We start from the raw sequence: 16,211 nt of genomic DNA, 5'->3' as shown, positions 1-16,211 counted from the left end.
AGGATGGGGCTGCAGCTCATAGGTTTCCTTCTATGTCCAGGCAGCTTCACCATCAGAGGAAGGGTCAGGTTAAACTGGGATGGGCACTGGACTCCTCCTCCCTGTGGAGTTCTAAAAATTAACACTGATGGTTCTTCCCGTGGGAATCCTGGTCCGGCTGGTATTGGCGAAGTGGCTCGTTGTAGTTTTGAGGATGTTAATTTTTTCTTCTCAGTTCATAAGGGTGATTACACTAACAATCTCATGGAAGCTCAGACTATTTTATATGCTATGGAATAATGTTGCTTGCGGGGATGGAGTAAGATTATCTGTGAGTCTGATTCTCAGGTGGTGGTGAACATGCTTTCTTCGCAAGAGCTTGAGGATGTTAGTTGGCAGCTGGCCACTATTGTTAAGCAGATTCTTTTCTTCTCTTTCTCTTTTCAGTTCATTAGATTCACGTATATTCCTCATGAATGGAATAGAACTGCTGATTGTTTAGCCAAATGGGCTTCTAGTCATGATCCGGGTTAGAATATTAGGGGTAGGAGGCAACTGTCCTTTGAGATGGTGCAAGAATTTGATGATCTTGTTGCTCAGGATTGAGCTCCTTGTTGAGCTCTTCTTGTTATATTCCTTTCTGTCTTAATAAATTTTTACCCCTCTTTTTGCATAATCTTTCCTTATTAGAATCTTATTAATATGCATTAGTTTTATATAATTTATTATCTAATCTAATTAAATCAAATTTAATTAAGATTAGTTAATAGTGGAAGAAGTGTAATTAATTATTAGTCAATCTAAGTAAATGAATTTTTTAAATGAGAGAAAATTAAAAGAAAAGAGATTTTAATATAGTTTATATAGTGGACTTTTTGTAATGTATATTGAATACTATTGAATACTATTAAACAATTTTAGAGTTGTTTAATGGAGATGATAATGCTAAGAATTTGAAAATTATTCATGTTAAAATCTACAATGAGACTTATTGGTTTGTGATAGGGATCTTTTTAAAACAACTTTTATATAGACAAAATATTATTAGAACAATTAGAAAATGGAGTCTAATGGTTGATTTTAATATTGATTAAATAATTGTAAGATGATAATTTATATTATGTTGATTTAAATTTAGAAACTCTAAATGATATTGGATTAAGATTGAATTATTATGTTATTGGTTAATACGTTTGAATACTTTAATGATATTAAGAGTTAGCTAATGAAGTTCTATGTAAAAGTTCTCTAGATTTATTATTTATAGTTGTGATAAGTTTATTATTTATTAATGTTTGTTGGGTCTAACAAACTATTAATAAATAATAGTATAAATAGTTTAAATAGTTATCAACTAATACGAACAGAGTTACTCTAAAAGAGATTAGTTAATGATTGAAGTACTGTAAAAGATATTAATCAAATTGAATTGGTTAATAATTTGAAGGATTATCAGTTAATTGAATCAAAATATGTAGGAAAAACTTATTGAGATAATAATATTTGGTATTGAGGATTTATTATAACTTATTATTATTAAAATATAAATGAGAACATTGTTGCAGAGTGATGTATGTGATCATTAAAGATTTAATAATAAGATTCCCAATATAGCTTGTCATTAAATATTAACAAGTTATTATTATTGAATTATTAATATGATCATTTGAGTATTGAATTATAGTTGACTTTTAACTTACAGAATTCTAGTTAGTTATTAGTCAACTGATGTTAATTAGAATGTTGTTATGGTTATACAATTATTAATTAAATCAATTAATGAGAGTTAATTAGATTTAATTAATAATTAAGTTATGTAATAGAGATTTATTTGATATAATTCTTTTAACGAAATTTTAGACTATCTATATTGAAGTTGATAGGTTTTATTCTTATGACTTGAATGATGACTTTAGATATTGTATGGTTGTCAACGATGGTGACGATTAAATTCAAAGACTCAAACTTTAGTAATACTTAATTAAGTTTCTAATTGAAAACTAATAATATGTTAATAGGTCATGGATGGTGTACCTATGTTAATGGATTGAAATAAATAAAGTTATAATCTCTTATTTGAAGAATGATAATTGGTCCTCTTATAATATAACAAATAATGATCTTAGAAAAGTTGAAAGGTTAATTAATTAGAATATGGATCATAGATAAATTAAGAAAAATTAATGATGATCAGTTTAATGAGTAAATAGTTATCTTTAAGTTATTCTTAGAATGTAATTCTTAATAATGGAAGGATAATGCTATCGGGGAACAAATGGGTTGACTTGTAGGTCAAATGATGAAACTTAAGACACTTGAAAATATACTTGCAAACAGAAAACTGGAAACCTCTACACTTGATTTAACTATGTAAGATAGCAAAACCAAAACATGTGTCTGCATCATGTATTCTATATGCTTCTTGTTTTGAGTTTTGGGTTAACTAGTGTTGACCAGTCCTAGGTTGTTACCAGAGGCTCAGAGTTATGAGATGTGAAGGCATGTTGATTTTATTTGGTCTCGATCTTTATAAGCCCAACCATGGTAATGTGATCGTATGCTCTATGAAATGTTTGTATTACTGATTATTATTCATTAGTCTTCATGTGTGAAGCTGAGATATATGAGACACTTGAGCTAATCATTTTTGAGTCATCGATCAGTTATCCTTAGATTATTTTCTAGTTGCCATGATGGGACTGAAATGTTGATTTATTGATGATGTCATGTTGTGATATGTTTGACTCAACCATTTTGGAGTCTTCAATCAGTATGATTTTGAGATATTCTTGGTTGCTTGTTGAGAACCAATGGATATGGTGATTTATCTTGAGATATATTTTGGTTATTGAGAACTAATGGAAACTTATGATTATTAGTGATGCCTTCAGTTGCCAATAGAGAACTGTTGTGGTCATGATTTTCTATGGATGTTTTTCAGATCCTCATGGAGATTTGATGATTCTTATTATGGATATTTGATGCTTATTTGATGATTCTTTTTATGGATTATCTTTTGGATTTTCTTTACAGTTGCTTGTAAAGGACTATGGTGATTTTATAATTCCATGAGCTTAGGGTAGGTAATCTACTTGTTGTGTCGGGAAGTGGCTTGCAATGGGGGTCGGGGCCCTAAGTGGCTGCCAGGATAACTCATTGTAAGTTTGGTTAATAAGTGATAATATTTACACACTAAATGGAGATTAAATGAACCTAAAAAGATAATTGTTTTGATGTTCTCGCCCATGCCTTGAGTGCTTGCATAGGCTAGGATGGGAGTAGTGAGAACGCATGGTTGCGACCGTGCATTTCGTAGTATGCCTCATCAGTATGAGAGGATACTAGTGACCGCATGAGATTAGTATGGACCCATGGAGTTTAGCTAACTACGAGGGTAACTTGTACATGATAATTGTGATGACACTTTCCCACTTGCAGAGTAGGTTTTCTACATGTCATTGTGTGCCTCTGGGAATTAGATGTCAATTTTGTGTGTGATGGAAACCTTTGAGTTAGTATACTTTTAGGATTCCTGGACTATAGAGATTTGTGCTATGTGTTATGGATAGCCTATTTGGGACTTGAGATTATCTCCTCAGCATGGTGGGAGTGGACCACTTAGGTTCCACGCTGTTGGGTGGTAGTGTATTTTTCACTCTTATCATTTGAGATCCGTCGGAGATACCGTGGCTGGAGCATTCTTGGTTGGTATTTATCTTCATTATGTTCTTGGAGCATTATGATAGATGATATACCTTATGATGGATGTATTTGCTGGTATGTTTCCTATATTGATGATTTGCATATGTTAGATGATGGTATCCTATGCTTTACTTTGCATGTTAGTAGGATGTTTTAGGAGTGACATTCCTACTATGTTAATACTGATGATCTCTTTGGTGCTTTGGAATGCTATGCACGGAGGGATGGCTAGGATCCACGATGGTCTAATGATGCTATTTATGATTGGGAGGAACCGTGTACTTAGTTATTTATGTTTGTGATGTATGATTATCTTACATGATGGATGTCAATATCTTTATGATGATGATGTATCATGTATTGTTTATAGTTTCATTTACTTTTATTGCATCATGGATTAATATTGGATGATGATGTACTTTATTTACATGGATGCTTTATTCTTTTAAGCTTTTCATATCTTGTAACATGTACAATGGATGATTGAGCAATCTAAAATGTAATTACAAAAAAAAGACACTTGTATGTAGTTTAAGAATGTCGGTTGTATCATTTTCATTTCATAAGGATGTGATGTTAGATGAATAGTTAATTTATATGTGATACTACATTAAGGGATCTTTAAAGAATGTAATCTGTTATGTTATGTTATGTGTACTTTTATTCGAATTATTTCTATTGCTTTTGCAAGTGTTTTGAATGGTTTATCTTTCATGTTTACAAAAAAAAAAAATTGTTAGATAAACTTAGTGTAATTCTTTGGATCCCTTGGCGGGGCATTACATATCAGGTTCTTGCAAGCGTGTAACCCTCTACAAGTTATAGGTCAAATTCATAGATCTGCCACCCTACAACCAAATCCAAATCAGGGTTCTACACGATCCAATCTCCACAAGGACAAACCTCAGGCTCTGATACCAACTAACATAGAAAAAGGGGTGAATAACTAAGGCCAAAGGCTCACCCAGCTATCCAAACCACCCTGTAAGAGTTAACACAATAGAAGCAAACACAAGTGGACAGCAACCAAAGGATGAGAAGACCTAAATACTTTTATTGATTGACCAAAATATCTTCATACATGCCCAGCTGTGAGGCCTTCTGGGTTACAGCCAATTACAATACATTCACATTCAAAGATCCAACAACAAATTCACACTTTCAGTTTTGCTCCCTCAAAACTTTTCCTTCCAAAATTTTTTTTAGCTCTAAGCCTAAACTCTCTATTTATAATTGCAAAAAACGTCTTATAGAACATTCTAGAACATTACATAAGAGGAAGGCCAAGCCAACAATGGTCTAGACTCATCCCAAGAAAATATCTTAACATAAATGTCACAAATGAAATAAATCCCACAAGGTAGCTCACAAAATCACATCCAAATACCGACACTCGACATACACTGGGTAACTTGACACATGAAGAATCACTCAAAATCCACTGGGTAACTCGGCACATGAAGAATCACTCAGCACCCACTAGGTAACTCGATACATGAAGGAATTTCTATAGTAACTCAACACATGAAGAAAATTGAGTTACTAGGCACATGAAGGAATTGCTAGGCACATGAAGGACTACTAGGCACATGAAAGAACTGCTAGGCACATGAAGGATTGCTAGGCACATGAAAGAATTGCTAGGTGAACAGAATGAAAAGGATAACAAGGCAACCCAAGATGCTCCTGAATCAGTAAACATTATTAGTACATCTAAACTATAATCGATATGTTGCGTAGAAAGACTTACCTTTTGGGTTAATTAACTCAATACCTTCACCGACTCCCAATTTTCATTTGGAACTATCAAACTGAAGTGTCTAGATTGGATCTTCTTTGGGCTTCCTAGATTTATGCTTATTCATCCTTAGCTTTTCCTTTACTTGGGCTTGAAAGGATTGTTTCTTGGGGATCCATTGTAGTCTCTTGCAGAAGGGACTTGATGATTTTCTATTATTATTCATCGATACAAGAAGCATATGTTTATCTTGTTTGTCCTCAATTTTTATAATTAATTCCCTAATTTCATCTACTTTAGGTTTACGATGAATGACTACTAAAGTCCAACGTTGACCCTTTACATATCATCTCCTTTGAACTTTGATCATTCCTAGTGGAGGAGAAGACAAACCTCCACCATCTAAAGAGGTATCACTATATGATGCATTGAGATCTTCAATTTCCTCTTCAACTTTTTTTATAGATTTAGATATATTTGTAGAGCTTTGATTTTTTGTGGATATTTCTTTTGGAACGTTACCACTCTTTATTTCCATTATCTGTGTTAATACTTTAGCAACTGCTTCTTGGCAATGTGAACATTCAAACTTTAAATGACTAACTTTATGCAATTTGCAAAATCCTAGGAGAAGCAGAATACTGGGGTTAGCCTCTTCTCCTAATAATTGTAACTTGGCCACCATGTTGGCTATGAACTATAATATGACCTCTTGATTTGGGATTGAAATCATGGATCTACCATCTTGATCATCTAACACTTTAGTTGAAGTTGTATCAAAAGCCATCACCTTGTAAGAGCCTAGATCAAATTTTATGAATGCCACCTCATTTGGTGCATTGTATTTTGTAATCATCATTTTAATTTTGGCTCTGCATCAATCTTTATTTGATTATTCAATCCTTTCCAAGGTAACCATAGTTGAGTAAAATCCATTGAAAACCATCCTCTCAAACATTTCATCCACTCTCTACTTAATAATAATCCATATGTTTCAGGAATCTCAACCACATGTATATCAATGACATCATAAATTTGGGGATTAAATGAAAATTGTATCTGAACATCTTTTAGCACCCCAATGACCTTTACTTTCATTTTATCCAATTGTATCACTATTCGACTAGAGGGTTGGGGAGTGACTCCCAACCTTTGTGTTATCAAAAGTGGCATAACATTATAATAAGCTTCTGAATCAATTAGCAAATTATGAAGATTCTTCCCATATATTTTGATGCTAAGAAAAAAAGGGGCACCTCAACCTTGTCTTTAAACATAGTTGTCATTGCCTCCAAAGCATTGACCTATTGAGATAATATCTTTTGAGGAACAATATTTGTACTATGGGGTGCCTTTGTATGATCAAGAGTTTTCCTCAGTGCTTCTCATTGATGAGGAAAATTTTGTAGCATGTCAAACATGGACATGTTGACCTTCATTCATTTCAAATCTTCTACCACACTATACTTTTCAATAGACCAAGCAAGATTTTTCAAGATTGTAGGTACATTTCCTTGATTCTAATTTTTTTGTCCTCCATACGGGAGCCTGATTGTTAGTTGCTCACAGGTTTGGAGGAGTTGGTTGTAATGCAGGAGGAATACCATTAGTCTTAGGTTCCTTTTGAATTTGCAAGTTGTAGATATTTTGATTATCATTCCAGAAGGAAAACACTTCTTTAGGTTGAATATCTAGTTCTTGACTAAATGGAAAATAGAATTCTTCGTTGGCATCATAGTATTGAATTGCATGGGAGACCTGTTATTATTGCCCATTGGATTTTAATTTACTTGTTGATTTCCATTGTAATATGTGCCATCATTGTTTGGTACATTGTAATTATTATTATATTAATTGATGTCCACATACTAGGTATTGTTATTATTATCTATAGGAATACTTATATTGTTCGGACAGGTATTCCACTATCGATTCTATCCTTGGAACCCATTATTGCAATTAGGAGGATTAGAATTATTTCCTACATTATTATTTCCACTAAAATTCCTATTTTAAATATGACCGTGGTTGTTGTTGTTCTAGGGACCAAGATTTGTACTCTAAAAGTTGTTACTCTACCCTTATGACAACCTCAACTGAGTCAACTCATTAGTGATTTGAGACGAGGAAGCCATTTTATTTTCCCAAAATAGACATTCACTAGCCTAGAAGGTGAAAAAAAAAAAAAATTTAAATGCTAATTACTAAAAATTATGACAAAGAATGTATTGCTAAAACACCCAAAAAACCCTATTGTACTCTAATGAACAAAATTTGGCACACCTTGTGCACATTAAGGGTGTGCTAGGTTCACCATATCTCTTTAGTAAACCCCTAAAAACTAAGGGTGCACACATAGCGCACCTTTAGGGGTGTGCACTTATAGTAAAAAGTTTCATGTTTGAAAATAAAAAGGGTGTTCACCTTGTAGCGCACCCATTACTTTGAATGTTAAGGATACTTTTCCTTTGTAAAGGTGTGAATGTGCATACCTTTCCCTTGGTTGAAGTTACATTAAGGTTATTTAATTTTTGTTAAGTGTTTGCAAAAGAAGGTGTACACCTTGCACACTTTGGATAGGTGCACAAGGTGCACACCTTTTCCTTAGTTATTTTAAAGAGTTTGTGTGCGTAAGTGCTGGAGATGAAGCCCACCTCACAATTTGAAGAGGTGCAGTCACTAAAGACTAAGAAGAAGCAATGAGATAGGAGGGAGGGGTCCTAGGCTTTTATAGGCCTGAGATAGAGCACACCTTTGGAGGTGCACACCTATGCATGTGTGTAGGTGTGCACTTCTAAAGGGAAGTGCTTCCACACTAGTGCGCTTAGTGCACTAACACACCATGAGGGGTGTACCAGTTGCACTAGGTGCACTAGTGTGTACATTTTGACTCCAAACTCACATTTCTCCTCAAAATCTCTAGTTTCTAAGAACTATATTTTCAGATACAGAGCCAAACTAGGTTTAGACATTAGGTAAAACCCTAAAAAAAAGAATTAGACCTTGGATTAGGGATCTAGAAAGCTAAAAAAATTATACTAGGGGGTCCCCATTTCTAGGAGAAATGGGGCATATGTTGTAAAACAACAACAGGTCCCATGATGATTAATCACATTTAATTTAATTAACAGTAAATCCAATATATAGTAACTCTACATCAAAGAATAAAGTACAAGTATGATTCCATTTAAATAATATATAGTCATCTTGAATGCCACTTGGAAATAATCAAAATGTACCTTCATCCATTATATAAGTCACAGGGTATGAAAGGCTGAAAGAATATATGTCATAACAATAGATTACAACAACATTTCATAAGATTCTTGAAATAAAATACATTACAACAGGTATAACCATCCATCATATTACACAAGAATAGAATGAAAGGAATACAGAATAAGGAACTCCATCCATGACATCAAGCTGTTAGATCTCAATGGTATAAGAAAATGCACTACCACTCAACCTCGTGTAACCCAAAAAGGTTACCTGGCTAGTCTTTTAATCCTTCGGCCCCCTAGTGACTTTCTGTGGTACCAATATCTTATTGACTATTTTAAACCCATTTAATAAAATGTTTTTGATTAGATAAATAGGTTTTACAGGGACCCTGAAACTCGAAAGTTAAAACATAAAAGGCTGATAATAAGCGTGAAAGCCTAGCCAAAAAAGTATTAGACCAAAGGTTGATAATAAACAAAATGCCCAGCCTCAAAGTAGAGTTCTGGGAGAAGACCAGGAATAAGATAGACAAAGCCACGACCTAAAGCTAGAACAAAAAGCCAAAAGAAAATAAGAAACAAAAGAATAGGTGAGAGTTCATCCTCGTTCTTTTGCTCCAACTCTTGCATAACCTAAGTAGCCTCGAAGGCTAGTTGATTCTCCTTCGCTTCCAGCTATTGCGCCCTTTGGTTCCCTTAGTCCTGATCAGGAGTGGAGTTGTCCTTAGAAGAATCATCCTCCATTCTAGCTTCAACCTTGTCTTTTCCATCCTCATCTTCCTGCATATCTCTGTCTTTGATCCAACCCATGAGAGAGATGATGTTGTTGTTAATGGAATTTAACAAAGAGAACATCTGATTCACAAGGTTGTGATTATAGTTCTCCAAGTTATGTATCCTTTTTTCTGCCAGATTGAGCCTATCAGCCAAATTCATTCTCCTATTAGCATCCATCCCTTTTCTTGTTGCCTCGATATGTTTTACCTGATCTTTAACCTCCTCCAGCTCATGGAAAAGCCATTTGATTGATCTAAAGTTGTCAATCATGCTATTATGAGCATTATTCAAGAGGTTCATCCCTATCTCCCTAGCTCTATCTGAAATAGCCACAATCATCGAATCAATGAGTTCTTCCAGTTGTTTCTCTTCTTGATTTTCCACAAGGATTTGGGGGTTCATGGCCTCCCTGAAGATGCCCATCTTCAAAGTCTTGACATTGAAGTTTATCCACACTTTCCTCCTACCATTGGTATGCACTTCCCCTTCCACATCCCTAGCTTTATCCTCTTTCTGCTCCTCAGGTTGGAGATGGACAAGAGACAGGGGCAGCATAGGTGCCTCCTCAAATTCATAGTGCACTTCCTCCAAACTCTCCCTCCTGCGTTTCTTCCTTCCACTTTCCTCCTTAATTTCCTCCTACGTCTCTTTAACCACCTCCTCAAACTCTGGCTCCTCATCATCATCATTGTCTCCCTCCTCATCCTTCTTAGGAGGCTTCCGCTCGAGATCCCTGGGGCTTTTTCTGCTTGGGTTTATGGGGGTGGGCAATTTTTTAGCTTGGTAAGTCGCATCTTTCCCCGAAGAAGAGATTCCTCCTTTCTTAGAGCTGAGGTTTTGAATTTCATTCGAGTCAGAGGAGTAACTAGAACTACCAGACTCCACATTCTTTGCCTAAGGGGGGCAATGCTTATAGTTTGAGCCTTGAAGTGCTCATGGATAAGCAGCAACAACCCCTCATGTAGAGTCAAGTTTGCGATGGGCTTCTTTTTGAAGCTATCCATCGACTTGCTCATAGAGGTTAACAGATAATATGGAAAGGAAATTTTGGCATTATGTTAGAAATGATTCAAAATAACAAAGTGGTGGGTATGAGCTCTATCAAACCTAGGGTCCAAAGTAAGGTACTCGATTATAGCTTTTAGAACATAACTCCACCGCTTCTTCATGGAGTCAGGGACATAGTAGGTATCAATCTTTTTCACTGCCTTCAATTCCTTCTCACTCTCCACAAAGTCCCTAACCACATTAGCTAAGAGCTTCTTATCCTTGAAGAATTTGAAACCCTCGATAGGGATTTTAGTGACAGTCGCAATCACCTCCTCCGTTATACAGAAGTAGATACCATTCACCTTCACCCTGCCATTCTTCCAGGACCCCACCATACTTTTGGTCACCTCCTAATCGAATCCATGTAGCTTCATGATATAATTGGTAACCACACCCTCTTCAAGCTTTTCACACAGTTTCGGCCTACTTCTCCATTTCTCAAAATCTCCCACTGGCGCCTTTCTACATCTCTCGCCAACCATTTCCGCACACTGGACCACCACTTTACTCATGTGCTCCTCACTCTGTGACTAAAGTGGACCTCCGAGAGTTAACAAAGAACAGAGAAAAATAACCTTGTTATTGCCCCAAAAGCGAATGCAAAGAATAACCCACAAAGCATGTCGGTTAATCAATAATGGATTACTGCATTTATGATTTCCCATGCTTCTATTATGAAAAGTACCCTTATTTCTTAACACCTTCATATTCATAATTAAAGCTTGATTTTCTCTATACTTCCTTGGATTTTATCCAAGTCAATCAAACTTTTAATTTTTCTTGGCAAACAAGTTCTGGGAAGCCAAGTCATTTTTTGGGCTTTGCCGACCCCTATATTCGCAAACCTGTCGGTGACTGGGTTTGCTTCCTGGAAAATATGAGTGACATGGATTCTATTAAATTTGGCTAGGGTCACTCTAGTCTCATCAATAAGATTAGCAATCGTCCATGATGGATGTGATTTTCCATTGATGCACTTTATAATGTTATTTGAGTCCCCTTCGAGCCATAAATTTGTAACCCCAATTTCAAAAGCTAGTTTTACTACATTGCACGTAGCGTTGGCTTCCACAAAATGATTAGTTTTCCATCCTAGCGGGAGAGAAAAAGCTGCAATACTATCTCCATTTTTATTCCTTATTACACCTCCACTACCTGAGGATCCAAGATTGCCCTTGGAGGCTCCGTCAAAGTTGGCTTTGTGCTAGCCTTCAGGGGGGAGGAGCCACTTGGCTTCTTGTCTTTTCCTTGCTCTGTCTTTTTCCTTCTCCTTTTTCCTGCCTCCTTTCTCAAAATTTGCCCCCTTCCTCACAATTTTTTTTTCTTTTATATTACTAAAGATCTTCCTCCCAACTACTAAAGTCAACTCCTACCTATCTCTAAAAATTCTATTGTTTCTCTCCTTCCATATGCTCCAACAAAAATGGCACAGGATCCAGGAGCTAAATTCTTGCAAGGCAGACCCATTAAACATGCCATTCCATTGACAAAAGAAGTCCAGAAGGTTAGAAGGAAAGCACCAGCTATGGCCTAATTCCTAAGTGAGGATGCCCCAAGCTATCCTTGAGTAAGAATAGTGAACGAACATATGGTTACCTACCTTTGACTCTTCTTTACACAAAACACATCTGTTGGGCATGATGTGACCTCTTTTGATGATATTTTCTTGGGTGAGAGTTTTGTCCTGAAGAGCCAACCAAAAAAACATGTTGACTTTAGGTGTGAGGCCAGTGAACCAAGCCCTCAACCAAGGGGGAGACTCTTTTAAGCTCCATAAAGTAGAGTACCCAGAGGCAACCGAATAGAGCCTATTGGCATTATCCCTCCAAACCAGTTCATACTTATTGTTGCTAATGGATAAAGAATAAAGCATGATCATGATTGGTTTGAGGTCCTAAGAGATAATGGAAAGGTCCTTCCACCCTTGATCGGTCTTGTAATTGCTGACTTTTGCCCATAAAGGTTGATGCAATCATTAGCCCATAATCCATAGCTAGGGTTGTTCATAAGGGGGCCCTGAGAGAGCCAACAGTCAAACTAGAATAGAATGTTCTCCCCATTACCCAACTTCCAGGAGACTTTTGAGTTTGCCAAGTCCCTAGCTTTTAAGAAACCATTCCAAACAATAGAGCCTCTTGGGATATCCTCACTGAATAGGGTGAACTAAATAGAGGGCCTTTTTATATAATTATTTACCATAGTGTCTCTCCATTCCCCTATTCTATTGAAGATGCACCAGATTTGCTTTTCCTGGAGGGCTTTATTGAGGTGAGTGAGCTTCCTGATTCCCAGACCTCCTTTTTTCTTAGGGAGGCAAACTTTGTCCCAAGAAACAAGGGGGTACCTTTTCTTCCTTTCAGTTCCTGTCCATAAAAAATCCCTTTGGATTTTCTCCATCCTCTTGGACTATTTCACCGGTATGGTGAAAAGGCTCAGAGCATATATTGGCAAGTTTTGGAGGATGGATTTAACTAGTTGACATTTTCCAGCTTGGCTAAGAATGACACCTTTCCATCCAGCTAGCTTCTTACTAAACCTATCCATGATGCCACTCTAGAAGGAGTCAGATGGGGTCATTCCCAAGGGGAGACCAAGGTAGGAAGAAGGAAGCTTCCCCACCTGACACCCTAGGATTCTGGAGATTCTTTTCTGTCTTTCCTCTAGAGTATTGATAAAGAAAATAGAGCTTTTGTCCCAATTTATAAGTTGCCCCGACCCTCTGGAATAGGTGTCCAAAGTGTCTTTCATAGCCTTTGCCTCCTTGACCGAGGCCTCTCTGCCCAAAATAGTGTCATCAACAAATTTCTGATGCGTAAAGGGGGTGCATTTGGAAGGAGGTTTAAAACCTTTGATCCTCCCTTCTTTGTTTTTCTTCTCCATGAGTTTGCCAATGCATTCCACCAGAATAATAAAAAGTATAGGTGATAGAGGATCCCCTTGACTTAGGCCTCTAGTAGGTTTGAAGAAATCAGAGGGGGATCCATTCACTAAAATAGCTAGAGAGGGGGTGGTGACCAGCTGAGAGATTAGCTTACAGGAATTGACATTAAAGCCAAAAGCCTTCAACACCAATTCTAGAAAAGACCAATCCACCTGATTGTAAACTTTGGACATGTCTAGTTTGAGTAACATCTCTTCTCTCTTTCCAACTTCCATAGAGTGAATCACCTCATGCACTATAATAATCAAATCTAAAATCTGTCTGCCTAGGACAAAACCAGATTGTTGCTGAGAAATAATTAGGGGGAGAAGCTTAAGTAGCCTCGAAGTGAGCACCTTTGAGATGATCTTACAAAATGAGTTGCATAAACTGATGGGTCTAAACTTATCTAGATTGTTAGCTCCTGGAACTTTAGGAATAAGAACTAAGAATGTAGAGTTAATTTCCTTCAGAATAATTCTTGCTCCAAAGAATTCCTGAACTACCTTAACAACATCTTTCATAATGATAGGCTAGTACATTTGGAAAAAGAAGGTGGGGAAACCATTAGGTCCAGGTGATTTATCCATCAGAAGGGAAAAAAGAGCATCTCTAACTTCAAAAATGGAAGGAATGACCCGGAGCTGATTGTTATGGTGCGGTTGGAGGATCTAAGGGATACAAGAACCAATGTCATCCTGATCCACTTTAGAGAGCAAAGGATCCCAAGATAGCAGGGAGGAGAAAAAAGAAACAGCTTCATTTGAAATATCTTCTTCCTTAGTCAGCACTCCCTGGTCTTTCTTCAGACTAGAAATCCTATTATTAGCTCTATGCTTAAGAGTAGATAAATGGAAGAACTTTGAGTTCTGGTCTCCTTCCTTGAGCTAGTTGATTCTAGATCTTTGCCTCCAGATTTTTTCCTCTTTTCTAATGATATCATGTAAATCAAATAGGATGGATAGCTCTTCATCCCTATTCGAAGCATCATAACCATTTTCTTGAATGGAGGCTTGGATAGAAGAGAGATTAGCAGAGAGATCCTCCTTAAGAAAGAATAAATGATCAAAATTTGACTTATTCCAAGCTTTTACCATCCTTTTTACATTACTAGGTTTTCTTGCCACCCTGAACATTATAGTGCCTTCCACATCTATACTCCACCAGACCTTAATTCTTTCTAAAAGGTCAGGGTGAGAGGTCCACATTTTCTCAAAATGGAAGGGAGGAGGTCTGGAGGTCCTCTTGATTCTAGAGATTCTGTTATTAGCTCTATGCTTAAGAGTGGAGAGGTGAAAAAAATTTGTGTTCTGATCTCCATCCTTGAGCCAATTTATCCTAGATCTTTGTCTCCAGAATTTTTCCTCCTTATTGATAATATTGTGCAAGTATGAAAGAATAGTAAGCTCAACCTTCCTATTTATCTCATTATATCCTTCCTACTGAATATTGTCTTGAATTGAAATTAATTTATTGGATAGATCCTCCTTATCATGAAAGATATGACCAAAGTCCATTTTGTTCCAAACTTTAATCATCTTCTTTACATTGCTCAGTTTTAAAGTAACTCTAAACATTGCAACTCCTTCCACTCAATCCCCCACCAGGATTTCACTTTTTCTAGAAGCTCTAGGTGAGAAGTGCACATTTTTTCAAACCTAAAAGGAAAGTTCCTTCTTGGTTCAATAGAAACAACTGAAAGGGAAATAGGAGAGTGATCAGAGCCAACTCTAGGAAGCAGAGATAACTTACAAGAGAAAGATTGCAACCAATCAAGAGAAATTAAGGCTTTGTCCAAACTAACTTGAATACACTCTTGACCTATTCTTTTGTTAGACCAAGTGAAGACACCTCTCGTAAGATCCAAATCCAAAAAAGACAAATCATTAATAAAACTGGAGAGGTCATGTTTACTCTCCCAATCTGGTGCTAGGCCTCCCATCTTCTCCTCATCCATAAGAGGAGTATTGAAATCTCCATTTATTATGCCTTTCCTTAAGTTACTAGTTTGCACCAGTTCTCCTACTTTAGACCAATAATTATTTCTTTCTCTTTTATTATTAGGAACATATAAATTCAGCAAAAACTAGCTTTCATTAGAATGCACATGATAGACTCTACAAAAGAGAATGTTACCTTCACTATATTCTGGTTCCAATTTAAAATGCTTGCTACTATATAAAATTAGTAGGCCCCTAGATGCACCCTCTGAGTTATATGCAACACCACTCATGATGCTGCTAAATTTAATGTTCCCCAAACTTTCCTTCCTCATTTTAGTTTCTTGAACTAAAAAAACATCAGGTCTTTGGTCCCTAATCATATTCCTTACAATCTCCTACTCATGGCCTCCATTAAGTCCATGAATGTTCCAAGATAGGATCTTCATGCTTTGATTGATGAGCAATATTCCTGGATGGTTCGTTGCGTTCCATCCATTAAATTTCTTCTTGTTTCCTCCTTTCTAAGTTGGTTCTTGCTTTTCCTACCCAACTAATTGGAGATAAGGCCAAGATCATCTTTTATCATACTCCTGGTTGTAGCTGGAGAAGTAGGAGAAGGGTCTCAACTATTCTTCATCTTTCTATTTTTGACCATAGACTAGGGATTTGACAAAGTTATGAGCATCCTATGGATGACAATTTTTTTAGATTTTTAAATTATAGTCACATTGAAGCAATGTGTACAAATGTTTAAATGAAGTTTCAATGGATGAAAATTATATTTATGGAAAGATGAATGAATTATCATTCTGATCAAATTGATTTGGTACAATTTTGTTAAATTTTGTACAAGTTATGACTATTTTAGTGAAAACTAG

Source organism: Cupressus sempervirens, chromosome 4 (genome assembly GCF_028749045.1).
Source record: "Cupressus sempervirens isolate cs-2001-9-10 chromosome 4, ASM2874904v1, whole genome shotgun sequence".
NCBI classification, from domain to species: domain Eukaryota; kingdom Viridiplantae; phylum Streptophyta; class Pinopsida; order Cupressales; family Cupressaceae; genus Cupressus; species Cupressus sempervirens.
Note: the sequence above shows the minus strand (reverse complement) of the source record.